The sequence below is a fragment of the Dasypus novemcinctus genome, chromosome 23, assembly GCF_030445035.2.
Source record: "Dasypus novemcinctus isolate mDasNov1 chromosome 23, mDasNov1.1.hap2, whole genome shotgun sequence".
NCBI classification, from domain to species: domain Eukaryota; kingdom Metazoa; phylum Chordata; class Mammalia; order Cingulata; family Dasypodidae; genus Dasypus; species Dasypus novemcinctus.
This window is the reverse complement of record NC_080695.1, coordinates 69,655,763-69,674,755: the sequence shown is the minus strand read 5'-3', so window position 1 is coordinate 69,674,755 and position 18,993 is coordinate 69,655,763. Positions and strand designations below refer to the sequence as shown.

The following is an 18,993-nucleotide window of genomic DNA, read 5'->3' as shown; positions in this document are numbered from 1 at the left end:
GGCTCCGACCCGCCGCAGAGAGAGTTTCCGGGCTGCGCGAGGCAGGGCGGGAGCGTCGCGCCAGACCGAGTCCGTGGCCGCAGCGCACTGAAGAAGTTAGGTGTTGAGGGAGGGCCAGGGTGAGTTTAGGGCACCGTTGCAGTTTTAAACTAAAGTTTGCTTCCGCTCCGGCTCACGTAGAGGCCGTGTGAGCTCGAATAGCGGCCCCCTTGGGGCGCACTTGCTTGTGGAAAAGACGAGTAAAGGGAGTGAGGGGGGTTGGAGAGACGCCAAACGCAGGCTGAAGGGACCGGGACCGGGGCAGGGTGTAGCGCGGAAGTTGAGACGTGGAGGTCGGGGAGCGTTAGCTAGGTGAAGAAAGTATCCCTCTTCAAGGTTCTTGGCGAAGCCTGGAGGTGACATCAGCCTGGCTGGTACAAAATTGTTCAGAGGTTGGGGGAAAGATGAAGCTGGAGAGGTTCGCCACGGGCTGAGATTTGAGGGACTTCATGAATCCTTTTAAGTGTTAGACCTCAACCTGGGGTCCTTGGGAGCCTTTGAAGATTTTGTTTTTAAAGACTGTTCGATTTGGGAGAGGCAAGACTGGAGGCCAGGAGACCCATTAGGCTGCTATAATCTAGGTGAGAAATGAGGATGGTCTGAATTAGGGGTTGGACTGTAGAGGAGTGAAGAGAATGCAAGAGTATTAAGGTGTAGAATCATGATGACCTAGTTATTTCTTACAGTTTGTAGGTTTCTGGCTTGAACATCCGATTTAGTCCCAGTTAACTGAAGTAATGAACACAGGTGGAGTAGGTTTGGAGGAAGATTACATTTCGTTTTGTATGTGTTTTAAGATACAGTTCATATGCCCTGAAATTCACCCTTTTAAAATGTACAATTAAGTGATTTTCAGTATATTCTGAGCTGTGTGGTCATTATCCCTATTAACATTTTCATCACCCCAAAAGGAAACCCCTCCCCTCTACAATCTCCTTCCTATCTCTGTGGATTTGCCTATTCTGGATAGGTCAGATAAATGGAATCATGCAATATGTGGACTTTTATGGCTGGCTTTTACTTAGCATGTTTTCAAAGTTGTAGCATGTATCTGTACTTCATTCCTTTTCTTGGCTGAATAATAATCCACTGTAGGAGCATACAGTGTTTTGTGTATCCATTCATCTGTTGATGAACACTTGGGTCATCGTTTCCACTTTTTGGCTGTTAGAATAATGCTGCTGTGTACAAGTTTCTGTGTGTTTCTTTTGGGTAGAGGTGGAATTGCTGAGTCATACTAAAATTTACTTCTTGAGTCTTGAGTTCCAAATGCCAATAGGACGTATAGAGCTTTGTATAAAGAGCTAGGAGGTGTTACTTGCTCTGTTGTTTTGGAAGTCTGAGTTTATAATGTAGTTTCCATTTGGATTAGTTAAGTAGCTTATGAGTGGTAGGCAGCACAGAGGCTTGGACTGGGACAATACAGAGAACAGTTGTTGTGGTGGTTTGATATTATTTATGAATTCCAAAAATAGATACTGGATTATGTTTGTAAACTGGTCTGCCCCTCCTGGCATATTAGATTAGATTGGATGCAGAGGTTTCACTCTTACTTGGTTAAATGATTAGGGCTTTGATTGGGCCATGTCAGTAGGATGTTGCATCCTACTGATTCACAGAGAAAAGCCTTGGCAGAGTACAGAGTTCAGAGTTTGAATGCTAGAGCCTGGGGTAAGTGCACAGAGGAGCAGAGAGAAGTCTGATTAGACAGGGCAGAGGCCCGGGGAAAAGAGACTATCTGTTTGCTTGATAGTTTACAACTGGCTTTGTGGAGAGAGCAGAGCCCCTGAGCCTGGACAGATGCAAGCCCCGGAAAGAGAGGAACTCAGGAAGCCTCAACCCTGGCAGACATCGGCAGACATCTTGCTGCAACATGTGGAAATGGACTTTGGTGAGGGAGGTCACTTGTGCTTTATGGCCTGGTATCTGTAAGCTCCTACCCCAAAGAAATACCCTTTATAAAAACCAACAGATTTCTGGGAGTTTGCATCGGCACCCTTTTGGCTAATTCAGTTGTAAAGGTGTAGATTATTTTTTCCAGTCAGAAATGAAGGACCTGAGTCCAGTTTAGGATTTAAATCGCTTAGAGCCCCAATGAAAAAAGCCCTCCTCACCCACCCAACATACCCTGGCCTCCAAAATCTGACCACATTGTTTTGTTTTTTTTCATATAACTTTACAGAGAAATTTAGATTGCATAAAAGTTAGATCACAGGTATAGGGATTCCCATATACCTCACCTCCTTCCTCTCCCACATTTTCACCCATTAATACCTTTCATCATTGTGGTACATTTGTTAACACTTGGTGAACAAATATCTGCTACTAACCAAAGTCTGTAGTTTACATTATGATTTACACTTTTAACTGTACAATTTTATAGACTCTGACAAAATATATAATGGCCTATCTCCCTCATTGCAGTATCATGCAGAATAATTCCAATGCCCTAAAAATCCCCTGTGTTCCACCTATTCTTCCCTCCGCTTCTCCCACAGAACCTCTGTTAACCACTATCTTTTTATCAGTGTTCCAAGTTCTTCTGTTACAGTAATAATAATGTCTACTTTGGCCCATGGTTGTATTTCTCCATTAGGTTTGTTCATTCCTCAGTCTTGTGGATTTGGGGATAGTAATGCCGGGTTTGCTTCAGATTGAGAAGGGGATTAGATATAATGGGGCAGATGGAAGGAACTGTTTTGCTTGCATTTGTAGATACTCTGTTTTTTGGAATTGGGACATACTGTGTTTTTTGTTGTTTTAAGCAAACTGAGTTAAAAAGTGTTTGGAGAAGGGAGTGTTTCTTAATCCTGAGATTCTCAACTGAATCACCTGTGGGGTTTTTTTTTGTGTTTTCTTTTTTGTTTTTTTGTTTTAATTGGATGTGCTTGGATACCCTTAGACCTACTGAATAAATCCTGGGGAAGGGTTCCCTACCTGTGTCTTTTGAAAGTTTTACAGATGTTTCTGATGGCCTCTAGATTAAGAATCACTGCATTTAACCAATACCCACTGAACAGGTTCTGTGAGCTGAGTATAAAAAGTTGCCTAAGGGGGTGAGGAGTGATTGGAATGTAGATTTAGGTATGCTTTCCCGCTTCAAGGAGCGATGTTATCCAGTAACTGTGGTCCCTTTCTCTTTGGCCCAAGGTGATCCAGTAACTGTGATCCGTTTCTCTTTGGCCCAAGGTGAGCCTTGGGAGCCTCCTTGACCTGCACTTGTGATTTATCTCTAGCAGAAGCTTGCGGTTTCATGCTCTTCCCCTGGAATTAGGCACAAGTCATCCAGTGTGACTAAGATGAGGGACGGTCTCCAGAAACAGCGTTGCTAGATCCATGTTATTTCACTGGGAATGCTACTATATTTTCTCTGCCAGCATTTAAGGCAGAAACCCACTTCTCTGCCAAAACATTCAAGCCAAGGAGAGGAAGGAACATTTCACATTTTAAAAGGTCAGGATTATCCTTGTTATTTATAAACCTCAAATATTTATCAGAAAGAGAAAAAGGATACAGTGTGGAAAATTTTAGAAATGCCGTGAAGAGTATTAATGCCAAGAAGAGATTTTCCAAGCCCTTGGGAGTAGACCATTTCTGGGTCTAGGGAAAGCAGACGAAGGTTGAATATGCTGTTATTATCACTTTTTACCCTCCTGGAATATTTCCTCTTTGGAAACTCTTGATATCTTCCACTGAGTTAATGTGTTAAACATTTCTGAGGAAGAAGTGAAAGGCCCTTCTCCCAGGTCTGTGGTTTGCCTATAAATCACAAAGCCACCAGCTCCCTCTCATTTATCTTGGCAGGGAGTGGGGATTAAGGGCAGATTGAACAAAGGAAGAATTGTCTTTTGAGTTGTCTCTAGTCATATAAACTCTTTTATTTATTGTACAATAATCCCATTTCCTACACTGCCAAAATTGTTGAAAGTAGGAGAGGAAATAACTGTTTTTACAGGGCAGATGGTATCAATTTAGATTCATAATCATCTACCTAAACCAGGATGGTAATATTACGAAAGACTTTTCTCTGCTAAAATTCACCTGCATTCCCCTTCTTGACTAGATTGTCCACATTAGTTTATAAGTGCATTTGACATTTCCCATATTCAGTCAACAACAGTGAAAGTTCCCTTGGCCATGTATTCCTTCTGCTTATTTCTCTGTTCTGCTTGGTTTATAGCACAACTTGGAAGAATTGTCTGTAACCTATTTCTACTTCCTCACCTCCAGTTCCCTCTTTGTAAATTATTATTTTGTTACCTTTTTTTTTTTTAGTAGAGAAGTTGTGAGTCTACGAAACAATCATGCATACAGGATTCCCATACATCACCCCAGCATCAACACCTTGCATTGTTGTGGAACATTTGTTACAAATGATGAAAGAAAATCATCAAAGTATACTGCTAACTATAGTCCATAGTTTACATCTGGTGTATTTTTCCCACAAACTACCCTATTATTAACACCATGTATTAGTATTTTACATTTGTTATAGTTCATGTGACAATGTTCTCATATTTGTACTATTAACTGCAATATTTTATTACATTTTAATTACAAAAATACACAAATATATTTGAAGGAAAAAATAATAATCTTCCACTTTTCTTATATTTCCACCTTCCAGAGGAATCCAATGTTAATATCTGATCAACATCTTTACAATTTTTCTGTATGCTCTCATAAGTATATATACATACATAGACTTTTCTGTTGGATATACTTTTAAAAAATGGAGTCATACTGTTCTTTATTTTGCTCTTCTTATTACATCATGAACATTTCTCAAGTCAGAAAAACATTTCTCAAGTCAGAAAATATTCTCTTACTGATAAAAATGTATTGTTTATAGTTTTTGTCACCAAAAATAAGGCTGCAATAAACGTCCTTGTACATAGATCCTTGTGTATATGTGTTTTTATTTTTATGGGAAAGAGTCCCAAGCATAGTAATGCTGGGTTAAAAAGTATGTTTGGAGTGTGGATGTGACTCAAGCAGTTGGGCGCCTGCCTTCCACATGGGAGGTCCCGGGTTTGGTTCCTGGTGCCTCCTAAAGAAGATGAGCAAGACAGTGAGCTGATACAACAAGATGACACAATGAGGAGACACAACAAGAGATAACAACAAGCAGGGAACAGATGTGGCTTAAACGTTTGGGCACCTCCTACCCACATGGGAGGTCCTGGGTTTGGTTTCCAGTGCAATGAACAGAAACAGCAGACAGCGTGTGCAAACAAGGTGGGGGGGGGAAATATTTTATTTAAAAAGTTATATTTTTTATTCAGTTTTGCCTTTTGTTTTGGAGAAAAGTATTACAAGCACATTGTTTAAAATGTTTTTCAGGAGCTTCAGAAAGGTACAAAAAGTTCTCCCACTTTTGGCCCCCAGTCCCCTAGACTGTATATATATGTAATCTTACGAAAATATTCTGTGCACATACAAGTATATGTAAGTATACATCCCTGTGATTTTCTGTATATAAATGGTAGCCCAGTTTACATATTGTTTTGTACCTTGCTTTTGTCACTTAATATACCTTGGAGCTGTTCCTCATTATACATTCTTTTTAAGCAATTGCTTTGGATGGATATATTCATGCTTTATCGTATCAGTCCCTACTGATAGATAATTAGACTTTCTGCTTGTTTCTACAGTGAACAATGCTCCAGAGAATATCCTTGTATATACTTTCATGCACAAATTTGCACTTAGAACTATAGAGTAAGTGATGTTGTTGGGTCAAAGGATATGTACTGGATCAGAGAATGTTTTGGTAATTACTGTCAAATTATATGCCAAAGGGGCTGAAAAACAATTGCCATTCCATCAACATGACAAATTTTTATTCATATCAATACCTATATAATATGAAACGTTCTGGTCTTTAACAATTGGAGAAGTTGAAAATAGTTTCTTAGAGCTTTTATTTAATTCCTTTTATTGAGGAAGTTTGGTCATTCATATGCTAAAAGCTACTTGTCTACCTTTCTATGACCATGTGTTTCTGCTTTGCTTCTAAATTATGTGATTAGTCTTTCCTATTGTTTTGTTTTTTTTTTTGAAGCAAGAATATTATGTTAAACTTGTTAAAGAGGTTGGTAATTTGAGGCGTAAGGAAAGTTCAAAACAAGGATGAGAAGAGAAATTCTATGTGGAGATGTTCTTTGGAGGATAAGAAATGGACCAGCAGCTGAACCTTCTAGATGATGGGTAACTCCTAAGATGAAAATTGTCTTATTTTCTAGATCCTTCTCTGTCCAATCTATCAGCTTCGTCATTACCTTTGACGCCACGATGACCAGGCACATACTTCCATTAAATATCCATTTCTTGGGAAGCTTGATCAATCCTCTCAAAATCTCTTCTGTTGACAACATCTCTTCCCGAGGCCGTTTTCCATCCATTTTCTTTCCAGTTAGACAGATTGTAGGTTATTGTTATACTGTTTAGCATTAGACATTCATTCTGTTATGCCTTTGATGATAAACTTGCTATCTGTCCAGTGATTTGCTTGTTCAGTTGCTGTAGGGGCTACCAGCAGTTACAGCACTTTGGTTTGTCTGCCATCCCAGAAACCCTTTCACTTATATTTAGAGGATTGCCAGGTCCCCAGTAAACTCCAAATCCTACTTGTGCACCATCTCTTCCATTATTTCTGAAGCCGCCATCTGCATAAATAGTTGAAGTGTATTCTCAGCCCTAGCCACAAGCCTGTCCCGGTTGGCCCAGGAGCTTAGATGGCCCTCTTCCAAGAGAATTAATCAGCGATGTCAGGGGCAGCCAGTTTGAGGGTGACTCTAATTTAATTTTTAAAAATACTTAGGTTACATAAAACGTTACATAAAAAATATATAAGGGAATCCCATATATCCCGTCCCTCATACCTCCCACTTTGCCCCGCATTAACAACTTCTTTCATTAGCGTGATACATTTCATTGCAATTGATTAACACATTTGGATCATTGCTACTCAGCATGGATTATAGTTTACATTGTAGTTTACAATCTCTCCCACTCAGTTCTGTAGGTTATTTCAGGATAATGTCCTGTATCTGTCTTTGCAGTGTTATTTAGGACAATTCCAGGCCCCCAAAATGCCCCCATATTGTTGTGGAAGCAGAGAGATTTAATGATCGCATATTGAAGGCCAGGACTTGGGAATATTCTTGAGAAGGAAAAATTTATTAACGATTGGCCTGGCCCGGGGACACCTGTCCAACAACCTGAATCTGGAATAGGCTTTCTGAGTCCCTTTTATACAGAGGATGTAGGTGCGGGGGAGTGAAACAGTGCTTTTATGAAAAAAGGACTTTTCTTTGTTAGTGTCTTAGTTTTAAGTGTTTGTCTGAGTACCAGGTAGGTTTTGAATTAACATATCCCCCACATTCCAGGGAAGCTTGAATTAATGTATTGCCCACCTTCCATCTGGATGTAACTTTGAATACACGTTCAGTCTACATCCTTTCTGAAAATTAAAGCCTATATAGAGTCTATAATACTTAGTTGGCTTTTTAGTAACTAGGCACACTTGGATACAGAATTAGATAATTTTGAATTCATGCACAGGCTATATTAATATTATACCTCTTTTCCTTCTCCCTGCCTTTAGCACCTCCAGTGGCCACTGTCTCCACATCAATCATATAATTTCTTTCATTGCTAGAATCACAATAAGTCTATAGTAGAACACCAGTAAGTCTAGTCTAGTCCATATTTTATTCCCCAGTCCTGAGGATTCTGAGATGGATGCCCACTCCACCTCTGAGAGGGGGCTTTGATCCCATATCCTATTGCTTTTTAAAGAACTACATATTAATGAAATGAATTCTGTGTTATATGTTTCAAATAATTTTTCCCAGTTTATCATTTGTTTTTTTACTTTTTAATAGAATTGTTGCCATGTGAATTTAAAAACTTTTGTATTCAAATGTATCTTTTTATTGGCTTCTGGGGGTAAATTGTTTAGCTAGGTGTTCTCTGCTCTGAAATTATTAAATGATTTCCCATGTTTTCTAGCTTTTTTATTATTTTACTTTTTACATTAAATATTTTTTATCCATATGGCATTTATTTTGGTGTAATGGGTGAAGTTGGTATCTGGCTTTTGTTCGTCTTGGTATTTAGTCGTCCCCATACCATTTTCTCTCTACTTATTGGGAATGCCACCTGTTTCATTTTGTGAATACCCATATACATTTAGGTTTCTTTCTGGACTCTAAGATTTTTGTTTTGTTTTGTTGTTGTTGCTGCTGCTGTTGTTGGACTCTAGTTCTTTTAAACTCTCTGCCTAGCTACGTACCAGTACCAAACTTAGAGTCACTGTCACTATTTGTGCTTGCTGTCTGCTCATCCTCTTTTAGGAGGCACTGGGAACCAAACCCAGGACCTCCCATGTGGGAGGTGGGTCCCCATTTCTTGAGCCACATCCGCTTCCGTGACTAGTTTTATAAGGTTTTAATGTTCATAGGATTAGTCCCTGCTTATTACTCTTCCTTTTTTTCCCAGAAATTTCCTGACTTTACTTGCAAGTTTATTTTTCCATATTAACTTTTAGAATTAGTTTGTCTGGTTAAAAAGAATTCATGTTGGTATTTTTATGAGGAATGCATTAATTTAATTTAAATCTTGGACAATGGATAATTTTATAATACTGTTGCTTTCCATAGATCAGACTATGTGTTTGCTTTTATTTTTCCCTATTTATGTCTTTCAGTAGGTTTTCTTTGATTACTTCATTTTTTAAAAACAAATCAATTTTATTTGTTAATTTATTAATATTATAAAGTATACAATCCACCAAAGTATATAGTCAGTGGTATTTGGTATAATCACATTGTTGTGCATTCATCACGTCAGTCATTATTAGAGCATTTTCATTATTTCAATAGTAATAATAATAAAATTAATCACCTCTCAATCTTTCTATGCTTCCCCTGCTGTACATAGCTGCTACTTCTGACTTTTTTTTTAAATAAAACTGAAACTATTCATTTTCTTCATTCATTCAACTGAGAATCGCCCTACTGTATAAATACAATATTGTACAAAAATCACAAAATGTTACAAAATTAAAAAGCACAAACTACATTACTTAAAAAATATGACTAAAAGTAGCTAAAGTAGAAATGAGATAGGTATTAGGTTGGAACAATGTTTGATCTAGCAAACCATATAAGCTCTGTATACTGATATTTTTACAGAATACAAGGCAATCCTATTTTGCCTTTTAAGATAATTTAAAATAACTAGAATATTTAGACAGGTTTTTTTTTTTTTGCTATCAAAGAACGGCCAAGTTTAGATGGAGGCATTTATGCTATTAGTTTTTAAATCTCTAAAGTGAACCCAAGGAGCTACATAAAGCAGATTTATTTTGTCACAAAGTTTAATGTCATGTTAAAATATTTAACAAAGTTACAGATAGAAATAAAAACAAATGAGAGCACCAGACAACGCACCATATACATCAGAACACAAAATAACCACTCTGCCATCAGCAAAAAATGGGTTTTCAAGTAAGAGCTGGTACTATCCCTTAAAGAAAAAAAAATTCTCCCACAACCTTCCCTTAAGTGTTTCTCTTTTAAAAATTGACCATTTCTAGAAAAATAATGGCTTCCAAAACAAATCTGTTGAATCAAAATGGAATGTGCTGATCATCTGGTAACCTGAATGAATCAATATCAGTGTGAGATCATAGAGAACTGTAAAAATCAAATTTCAACACTGTTGGCCCATGCACAGTGCTGATGTGCACAAGGAGTGTCGTGCCATGCAGGGGTGTCCCCTCTGTAGGGGAGCCCCATGCGCAAGGAGTGCGCCCCATAAGGAGAGCCGCCCAGCGCGAAAGAAAGTGCAGCCTGCCCAGGAATGGTGCTGCACACACGGAGAGCTGACACAACAAGATGACACAATAAAAAGAAACACAGATTCCCATGCCACTGACAACAGAAGCGGACAAAGAAGACGCAGCAAATAGACACAGAGAACAGACAATGGGGGGGGGGCGATAGCGGAGAGAAATAAAGCTTTAAAAATTTTTTTTCAACACTATTAAATAACAATCTCTGTTCAAAACAATAAACTTCAAATGTATAAAGCACATTGTTGCTTTATGCCTGAAAGCGCTGTCAAAATGGAATACTTTGGGAAGAGGATATGGCTCAACTGATAAGAGTGTCCTCCTACCATATGGGAGGGGAGAGAAATAAAAATAAATCTTTTTTAAAAAAAAGGAATTCATCATCAATGAAGGTCCAATTTTTTAAAACATTTTGCAAAAATACGTTTTTATAGAAATTAAAATAGCAGGAATGAACAAACTTACACCAAGTGCAATCAGCTTGCAAGTTAAGTGGAGCTCACTTTATACAGCAAATTACAAATAGCAGTAGAATCACCCAAAGTATTGTGAAATATCATTTAGGTGCTCAGCAACTTTCATCTCTGAGGAACACCCTTTCAAAATCCATGATTAAAGCATTACTCCTATAATAAATCTAGGAAGTTTAATTTAAAAGTGCTATTACTCTGATTAGAGTTCATGTGATTCTCCAAACACAAGGTAAGTGTACAGTTTGCCCAGGGTGTCGGCTCCCAGGCATCTCAAGAGTAGGCGTTCAGTGTCCATTTTAGATAGAGATATGGTCACGGATTTGGCCAGTTCTTCGCGTTTCCTTTGCATTTGAGTCTGCTTCCACCACCTGTCATATACTGGTGTGGGATACCACTCATTGAACACCTTATCATAGTGTCATTGCTGAGTCTGGCTGTTCTTGCACATTTATTTTCTAATGCAATTTTATTGATATTCACATAACTTATAATCCATCCAAAGTGTACAATCAATGTCTTTTTTTTTTTTTTAATTCCTCCACACCCCCCATGGCCTGAGATGGCTGTCTGCTTGACAGGAGGCATCAGGAACTGACCCACGGCCTCGCGTGTGGGAAGTGAGTGCCCTAACACTCGAGCCACTTCTGTGCATGGCTTCTTGCAGCTCCTTTAGGAGATACCAGGAACGGAACCCAGGACCTCCCATGTGGAAGGCAGGCGCCCACTTGCTTGAGCCACATCCACTCTCCAATCAATGGCTTTTAGTACTTTCACAGTGTTGTGCATTCATCACTGATTAAAAAAAAATTTTTAACTTTATTTTGTACTTTTAATCATTGAAAATATAAACAATAATTTAAAAAGAAAAGAACACAGTTGAATAAAAAACATACATTTCTCAAATGTACTGGATATAAATAAATTTTTTAAAATCATACACAATATGTTACACAATATTTTTGGTTCATAGTAACACAATCATACAGTACTTGTCTTTGTGTAAAGAAATACTCCACACCACTTAGCAGTCACCTCTCAATCCTCCATCCTTCCCCAGCCCTACGTAACCACCAATTAAGTTGATCTTTATAAATTGATTTATATTTGCATTTTATACAACTGGAATCATAAATATGTAGTACTTTGTGTCTGGTTTCTTTCACTTATGTTTTTTTGGTCTGATATTAACATCTTGTAACATTAACATATATTCAGTTTCAATGAAAAACAGTTTTGTATATGCAATTATACCCATATTCATATTTCACATGAGGTTTTACTATGCTATACAGTCCCATGTTACATTTTTAAGCTTTCCTTTAGTAATATACATGACAGACTTTCCCTTTCAACCACTGTCATAACCTTAAAATAATACTGCTAATTACAAACATTTGTTGTTGTTGTTTTTTTTAAAGATTTATTTATTTATTTAATTTCCCCCCCTCCCCTGGTTGTCTGTTCTTGGTGTCTATTTTGCTGCGTCTTGTTTCTTTGTCCGCTTCTGTTGTCGTCAGCGGCACGGGAAGTGTGGGCGGCGCCATTACTGGGCAGGCTGCTCTTTCTTTTCACGCTGGGCGGCGCTCCTCACGGGCGCACTCCTTGCGTGTGGGGCTCCCCCACGCGGGGGACACCCTTGCGTGGCACGGCACTCCTTGCGCGCATCAGCACTGCGCATGGCCAGCTCCACACGGGTCAAGGAGGCCCGGGGTTTGAACTGCGGACCTCCCATATGGTAGACGGACGCCCTAACCACTGGGCCAAAGTCCGTTCCCATATTTTTTAATTTATTTCTCACCCCTCCCCCCCCCCCAGTTGTCTGCTCTCTGTGTCCATTTGCTGTGTGTTCTGTGACCACCTCTTTCCTTACCAGCAGCACCGGGAATTTGTGTTTCTTTTTGTTGCATCTTCTTGCTGTGTCAGCTCTCCATGTGTGCAGCACCATTCTTGGGCAGGCTGCACTTTCTTTTGCACTGGGCAGCTCTCCTTATGGGGTTCACTCCTTGCGTGTGGGGCTCCCTACACGGGGTACACCCCTACGTGGCACAGCACTCCTCACGCGCATCAACACTGCGCATGGCCAGCTCCACATGGGTCAAGGAGGCCCGGGATTTGAACCGCGGACCTCCCACATGGTAGGCGGACTCCCTATCCATTGGGCCAAGTCTGCTTCCCGAAAGTGGTTTCTTGAGATGAAAACTACTGCTGGTGAAGATACTGTGGACACTGTTGAAAAGACAACAAGAATTTAGAATAGTACATAAGCTTAGTTGATAAAACACAATGGCAGGGTTTGAGAGGAATTACTACAGTTTTTGAAAGAAGTTCTTCTATGGGTAAAACACTATCAAATGGCATCACATGCTACAGAGAACTCTTTCATAAAAGGAAGAGAAAATGTGGCAAACCTCATTCTTGTCTTATTTTAAGAAATTGCCACAGCCACACCAACCTTCAACAACCATCACCGTGATTAGTCAGCAGCCATCAACACTGAGGCAAGACCTTTCACCAGCGACAAGATTACAACTTGCTGAAGATTCAGATTATGGTTAGTATTTTTTAGCAATAAAGTATTTTTAAATTAGGGTATGTACATTGTTTCTTAGGTATAACACTATTGCACATTTATTAGACTACAATATAGTGTAAATATAACTTTTATATGCATTGGGAAACCAAAAAATTCATGTGACTCACTTTATTGTGATATTCACTTTATTGTGTGGTCTGGAACTAAACCTGTAATATCGCCAATGTATGCCTGTACCACAATTTGCTAATCCGTTCATCTATTGATGAACACTTGGCTTATTTCCATCTTTGGGCTATTATGAATATGCTGCAGTGAACTTTAAAGTACATCTTTTGTGTAAACATATGTCTTCAATTCTCTTGAGTATGTACCATGCTGGGTCACATGCTCATTCTCTATTTAATTTTTTGAGGAATTTCCAGATGGTTTTCCAAAGTGACTGCACCATTTTACTTTTCTACCAGCAGTGTACAGTGGTTCCCATTTCTCCACATCTTCTACAACTCTGTTACTGCCTGTCTTTTTTTATTGTAGCCATTTTAGTGGGTGTGACGTGGCATGTCATTATGGGTTTTTTAAAAAGATTTATTTATTTATTTTCACTCACTGTCTGCTCTCTGTGTATGTTCGTTGTGTGCTCTCTGTGTCTGCTTGTCTTCTTTTAGGAGACACCAGAAACTGAACCTGGGACCTCCCATGTGGGAGGTGGGTGCCCAACTGCTTGAGCCACATCCACTCCCGTTATTGTGGTTTTGATTTTCATTTCCCTAATGACTAATGATATTGAGTAGCTTTTCATGTACTTATAGCCATTTTAAATATCTTCATAGGAGAAATCCTTCAACCATCTTAAAAATTGGGTTATTTTCCTTTTACTGTTGAGTTTCAAGAGTTCTTTATAATTCTGGATATGAGATCCTTTTTAGATATATGATTTGAAAATATTTTCCCCCATTCTATAGGTTGTCTTTTTACTTTCTTGATAGTTCCTTTGAAGTACAAATGCTTTTAATTTTAATCAATTCCAATATATCTATTTTTTTCTTTTGTTACTTGTGTTTCGGTAGTGTTATATCTAACAAACCATTGCCAAGGTATAAAGATTTTCTCCTATGCTTTCTTCTAAAGTTTTATAGTTTTAGCTCTACATTTAGGTCTTTGACCCATTTTTATTTAACTTTCATATATGGTGTGAAGTAAGGGTCCAACTTCATTCTCTTGTATGAGGATATCCTGTTGTTCCAACATCAGTTGTTTTTTTTTTTTAAAGATTTATTTATTTAATTCCCCCCCTCCCCTGGTTGTCTGTTCTTGGTGTCTATTTGCTGCGTCTTGTTGCTTTGTCCGATTCTGTTGTCGTCAGCGGCACGGGAAGTGTGGGCGGCGCCATTCCTGGGCAGGCTGCTCTTTCTTTTCACGCTGGGCGGCTTTCCTCATGGGTGCACTCCTTGCGCGTGGGGCTCCCCCACGCGGGGGACACCCTTGCGTGGCACGGCACTCCTTGCGCGCATCAGCACTGCGCATGGCCAGCTCCACACGGGTCAAGGAGGCCCGGGGTTTGAACCGCGGACCTCCCATATGGTAGACGGACGCCCTAACCACTGGGCCAAAGTCCGTTTCCCCCAACATCAGTTGTTGGAAAGACTATTCTTTCCACCGTTGAATAGTCTCAGCACTAGTTTTAGTTATCTAGGCTACTGACCATGAAATGGGTCCAGTTAAACAGTGGGAATTTATTCACTCATGGTTTTGAGGCTGGAAAAATGTCCACATCAAGACATCATCAAGGTGATGCTTTCTTTCCAAAGACTGTGGTGTCCTGGGCTGGCTGCTGGTGAGCCTTGATTCCTCTGTCACATGGCAGGGCACATGGTGATGCCTCCCGGTCTCTTTTGGGTTCCATTTCAGCTTCTTGCTTCCTGTGGTTTTCTCTCTTTCTCTGTCGGAATTTTATTCCACTTATAAAGGACTGACTCCAGTTACAGGATTAAAACCCATCCTGTGGGACAACTGGATATCTATAATCAAAAGAATGAGAGGACCCCAAGCTTATTCCCTATATAAGAATCAACTCAAAATGGATCAAAGACCTAAATAAAAAAGCCAGGACCATAAAACTACTAGAAGGAAATGTAGGGAAACATCTTCAAAACGTTGTAGTAGGTTGTGGTTTCTTGGACCTTACACCCAAAACACGTGCAACAAAAGAAAAAATAGATAAATGGGACCTCCTCAAAATTAAACAGTTTTACGCCTCACAGGACTTCGTGAAAAGGGTGAAAAGGCAGCCCAATCAATGGGAGAAAATATTTGGAAACCATACATCCATTAAAGGTTTAATATCCAGGATATATAGAGAGGCATTATAACTTAACAATAAAGAGAAAAACGACCCAGTTTAAAAATGGGCAAAAGACTCGAATAGACATTTGTCCAAAGAAGAAATACAAATGGCAAAAAAAAAAAAAAAAACACATGAAGAAATGCTCAACATCACTAATGATTAGGGAAATGCAAAGAAAAACTACAGTGAGATATCATTTCACACCTTTCAGAATGGCCACTAATAAAAAGACAGAGAACTACAAGTGTTGGAGTGGCTGTGGAGAGATAGGAACACTTATTCACTGTTGGTGGGAATGCAGAATGGTACAGCCACTGTGGAGGACTTTTGGCAGTTCCTAAAGAAGTTGAATATAGACTTGCTGCGTGACCCTGCAATACCACTACCGGGTTTACACCCAGAAGAACTGAGCAATGACACAAACAGACATCTGCACACTGATGTTCATAGCGACATTATTCACAATTGCCAAAAGTTGGAAACAACCCAGGTGTCCATCAACAGATGAATGGATAAATAAACTGTGGTCTGTTCTCATGATGGAATATTATGCAACTGTAAGAAGAAATGAAGTCATAAAGTATATGACAACATGGATACATCTGGAGGACATTATGTTGAGCGAAGCAAGCCAGACACAAAAGGACAAATACTGTTTGATTGCATTACTATGAACCAAATATATTGTGTAACATAGTGTATGATTCAAAAGAAAATTTATATGTATCCAGTACATTTAAATGAGAAATGTTTTTATTCAACTGTTTTCTTTTTAGTTTTAATTGTTTATATTTTCAGTTATTAAATGTACAAATTAAAGTTAAAAAAAAACAACCCATCCTGGTTGAGGTGGAGCATGCCTTAACTGAAGTAGCATCATCAAAAGCTTCTGCTTACAATGGGTTTATACCCATAGGTATAAATTCCCTTATTCCTCTGACTTTGCCTATAGGTCACAAATCTGACTGTTGATGAAATTGGCGTTCCCTTCTCAAAGGGTGTATGTATGTATGTGTGTTTTTAATTATTCAATTAATACATGAATATCCTTCTGTAAGAAATTCTAATAATACCCTTAACAGCCTCCTTTTGTCCCTAGCCCCTCCTCTAGAAGTAGCAACAATTATTTGGTATGTACCTTTCCAGGTCCTCATCTCTGCATTTACACACACACACATATACATGTAGAAAGGCATTTTTAAAAATTGAAATAGGACCATGTTGTAAACATTTGTTCCAAAATTTGTTCTTAATTTAATGACGTTTTGGAGAGCTTTCCATGTACCTTCAGATTTACCACTTTCTTTTTTAAAAGCTGTTGCATAATAGTTAAAATTAAGGTGTGGCTGTACCATCATTTATTAACCAATCTGTATATGTTGACATTTAGGTGTATGTTTATTTTTCTTTTTTGCTAATATAAACAACACTGCACCTTATACCTGCCTCCTTGCTCGTGGTAGAATTGTTAGTCTACTCATGGGTGTTGGGAGTGTCAGGCATGGTTCGCTGTTTCCAGCTTGCTCAGAGCAGAGCTGGAGGACTCAGGATGCTTTTCTGTCTCTAGTCTTGCTTCTTGAGAGATACTGTTTAGTATATTCTGAAGTGGAAGAGTGAGTGTGCACACTCACCTGCTGAGGGGCTGCTTATCTCTGGCAAGAATGACTATAACTCTTGACGCAGTTTACTTGAATTTGGAAAGCCTCCAATGTTCTTGACTCCTCGTACCTTCTGATACCTGGAGATAGAGGTCTGAAATTTGCACTAACTGCCCCCCCTTTTCTGCACCACCCTCAGGGGAATTGGATCCACTTGAGAAGAAATATAGTATCTCCAGGATTGCAGTATCCTGGAATGATGAAATGAATCTTCACCACTGATGTCATATGCAAGAGTGTCCATTTCTTTCCCTTGAGCTGTCTGGAGCTGTGGTCATGGAGTAGAGTCCTCTTCCACTCGGGGATATGACGAGGTGCCATATAAGTAAGTCTGTACAGCACATGTAGCAACTATTTTTGTGCCACTACTTAGGCTAAACAGGATCCCTAGTAAGTATAATACTTGAGAGAGAAGGGGGGAAAGGGTAGATGAGGAAAGAAACAAAGGAGGCTCAAAGGGGGCTGTGATTTAGGAGGAGTGGAGTGCCACCGTCAGTGACGGCTTCAGCTATCACTCAGTGGTACCTTGGCCATGGGAAGCAACCCTGAATTGTTTCCCTTCACCTGGAACTTCTACTCTAAGTGTTTTTTCCCTTAAATGTCAATAAGGGGGTAAACATGCCCTTTAGTGAACTGGAGCAGGTGAGAAGCTATCACCAGGTTAATTACAGGGCTCAGATCAAAGAAGGCTCTGTACCCAAGAGGTCAGTGGTTTGGCTAAGACCACTGTTTGTGCTTGGAGAGTCTCAAGCTTTTTCTTAGGCAGAGGGTAACTGAACAAGCAAATATGTGTAGGGCATTTGCCTGCTGTGTTTAGTTGTTCTTTTATTGGAGGCATTTCTTTCTGCAAATGATTTAAGGAAAGAAAGGTTTTTTGTTTATGTATGTTCAGGCCAGCGTGTATTCACTGAACTCCTATGTTTGTAAAAAGGTTGTGTGATCTGGCTTAAGGAAGAACTAAAAACAAAGCAGGTTTTGTATTGAATTTTTGTGTGGGTATAGAACCAAACGATTATACTTAATTTTGTTTTTAAACCTAAAGATCCAAGTGTATAAATGTGTTCTGTGCATGTGAAAGTGACCCTGTCACCCATTGGTTAACAATATCTACCTCTTGAGCTTTTCTTGGAGCCCTTTGAACAGATCTATATCCCATCCTTCCACCCTCCTACACCAGCCCTCCACCTCCTCCCCGCACCTACTCCTTCCCACACTCTGAGGCCATGCCCTCAACTGCCTCATTCTCCAGTTGAAAGGCACAATAAATAACTGTAAGACTTTTCTGTCTGTAAATGGCACAAATAGAGTTTTGTGTACTGTATAAGCTAATACACCTGGTAAACAAATACTAAGCTATCTGTTTTTGATTGTTGTTGTTGTTTGTTTTTTTAAGGAAGTACCAGAGATTGAACCCAGGACCTTCTACATGGAAAGGAGGCGCTCAACCACTGAGCGACATCCCGTCCCTGATATCTGTTTTTAGCAGTATGCCATAGAAGATGTCTTGTGAAATTAAGAACTTTGAATTTCATTTGATTTCTTCAAGGCTTTTTCAGTTGCAGTGGCAAGGGTCAGTAGAAAAGGAGTATACTAGGGCAAGAGAAAATCACAGGCAGCCTGGGTGCCAGATTTTTAAAAAATATTTGCTTTATTGAGGTATAATTTTCATACAATAAAATTCAATTATAGTGTGCAATTCAATGAGCTCTGACAAATGGATGCAGTCATATAATCATTCCCACAATTCCATTACTCTAAAAGATTCCCTTATGCCCATATAATTTGCAATTATGTTTTAATTTCCAAAATTTCTTTTTGTTACTGATTTCTAATTTCATTCCATTGTGGTTAGAGAACATACTTTGTATGGTTTCAACTCTGGTAAGTTTATTGAGGCTGTTTTATGGCCCAGCATATGGTTTATCCTGGAGAATGTCCCAGGAGCACTTGGGAAGAATGTGTGTGTGTCCTGCTGCTGTGGGTAAAATAATCTAGAGATGTTTGTTAGATAGTTGGTTTACAGTGTTGGCAAATCTTCTGTTCTCTTGTTGATCTTCAACCTAGTTCGAATTTTTACTGAA

At 39.2% G+C, this 18,993-nt stretch overlaps 1 long non-coding RNA gene across 1 annotated transcript; it reads left to right on the top strand.

Annotated features, from left to right (window-relative positions):
* Positions 1-17: 17 nt before the first annotated feature.
* Positions 18-4,938, top strand: LOC131275631 (uncharacterized). Its single transcript, XR_011647232.1, has 2 exons — positions 18-1,930; positions 3,190-4,938. It is a non-coding gene; the product is annotated as an uncharacterized lncRNA (long non-coding RNA).
* The last annotated feature ends 14,055 nt before the right edge of the window (positions 4,939-18,993 follow it).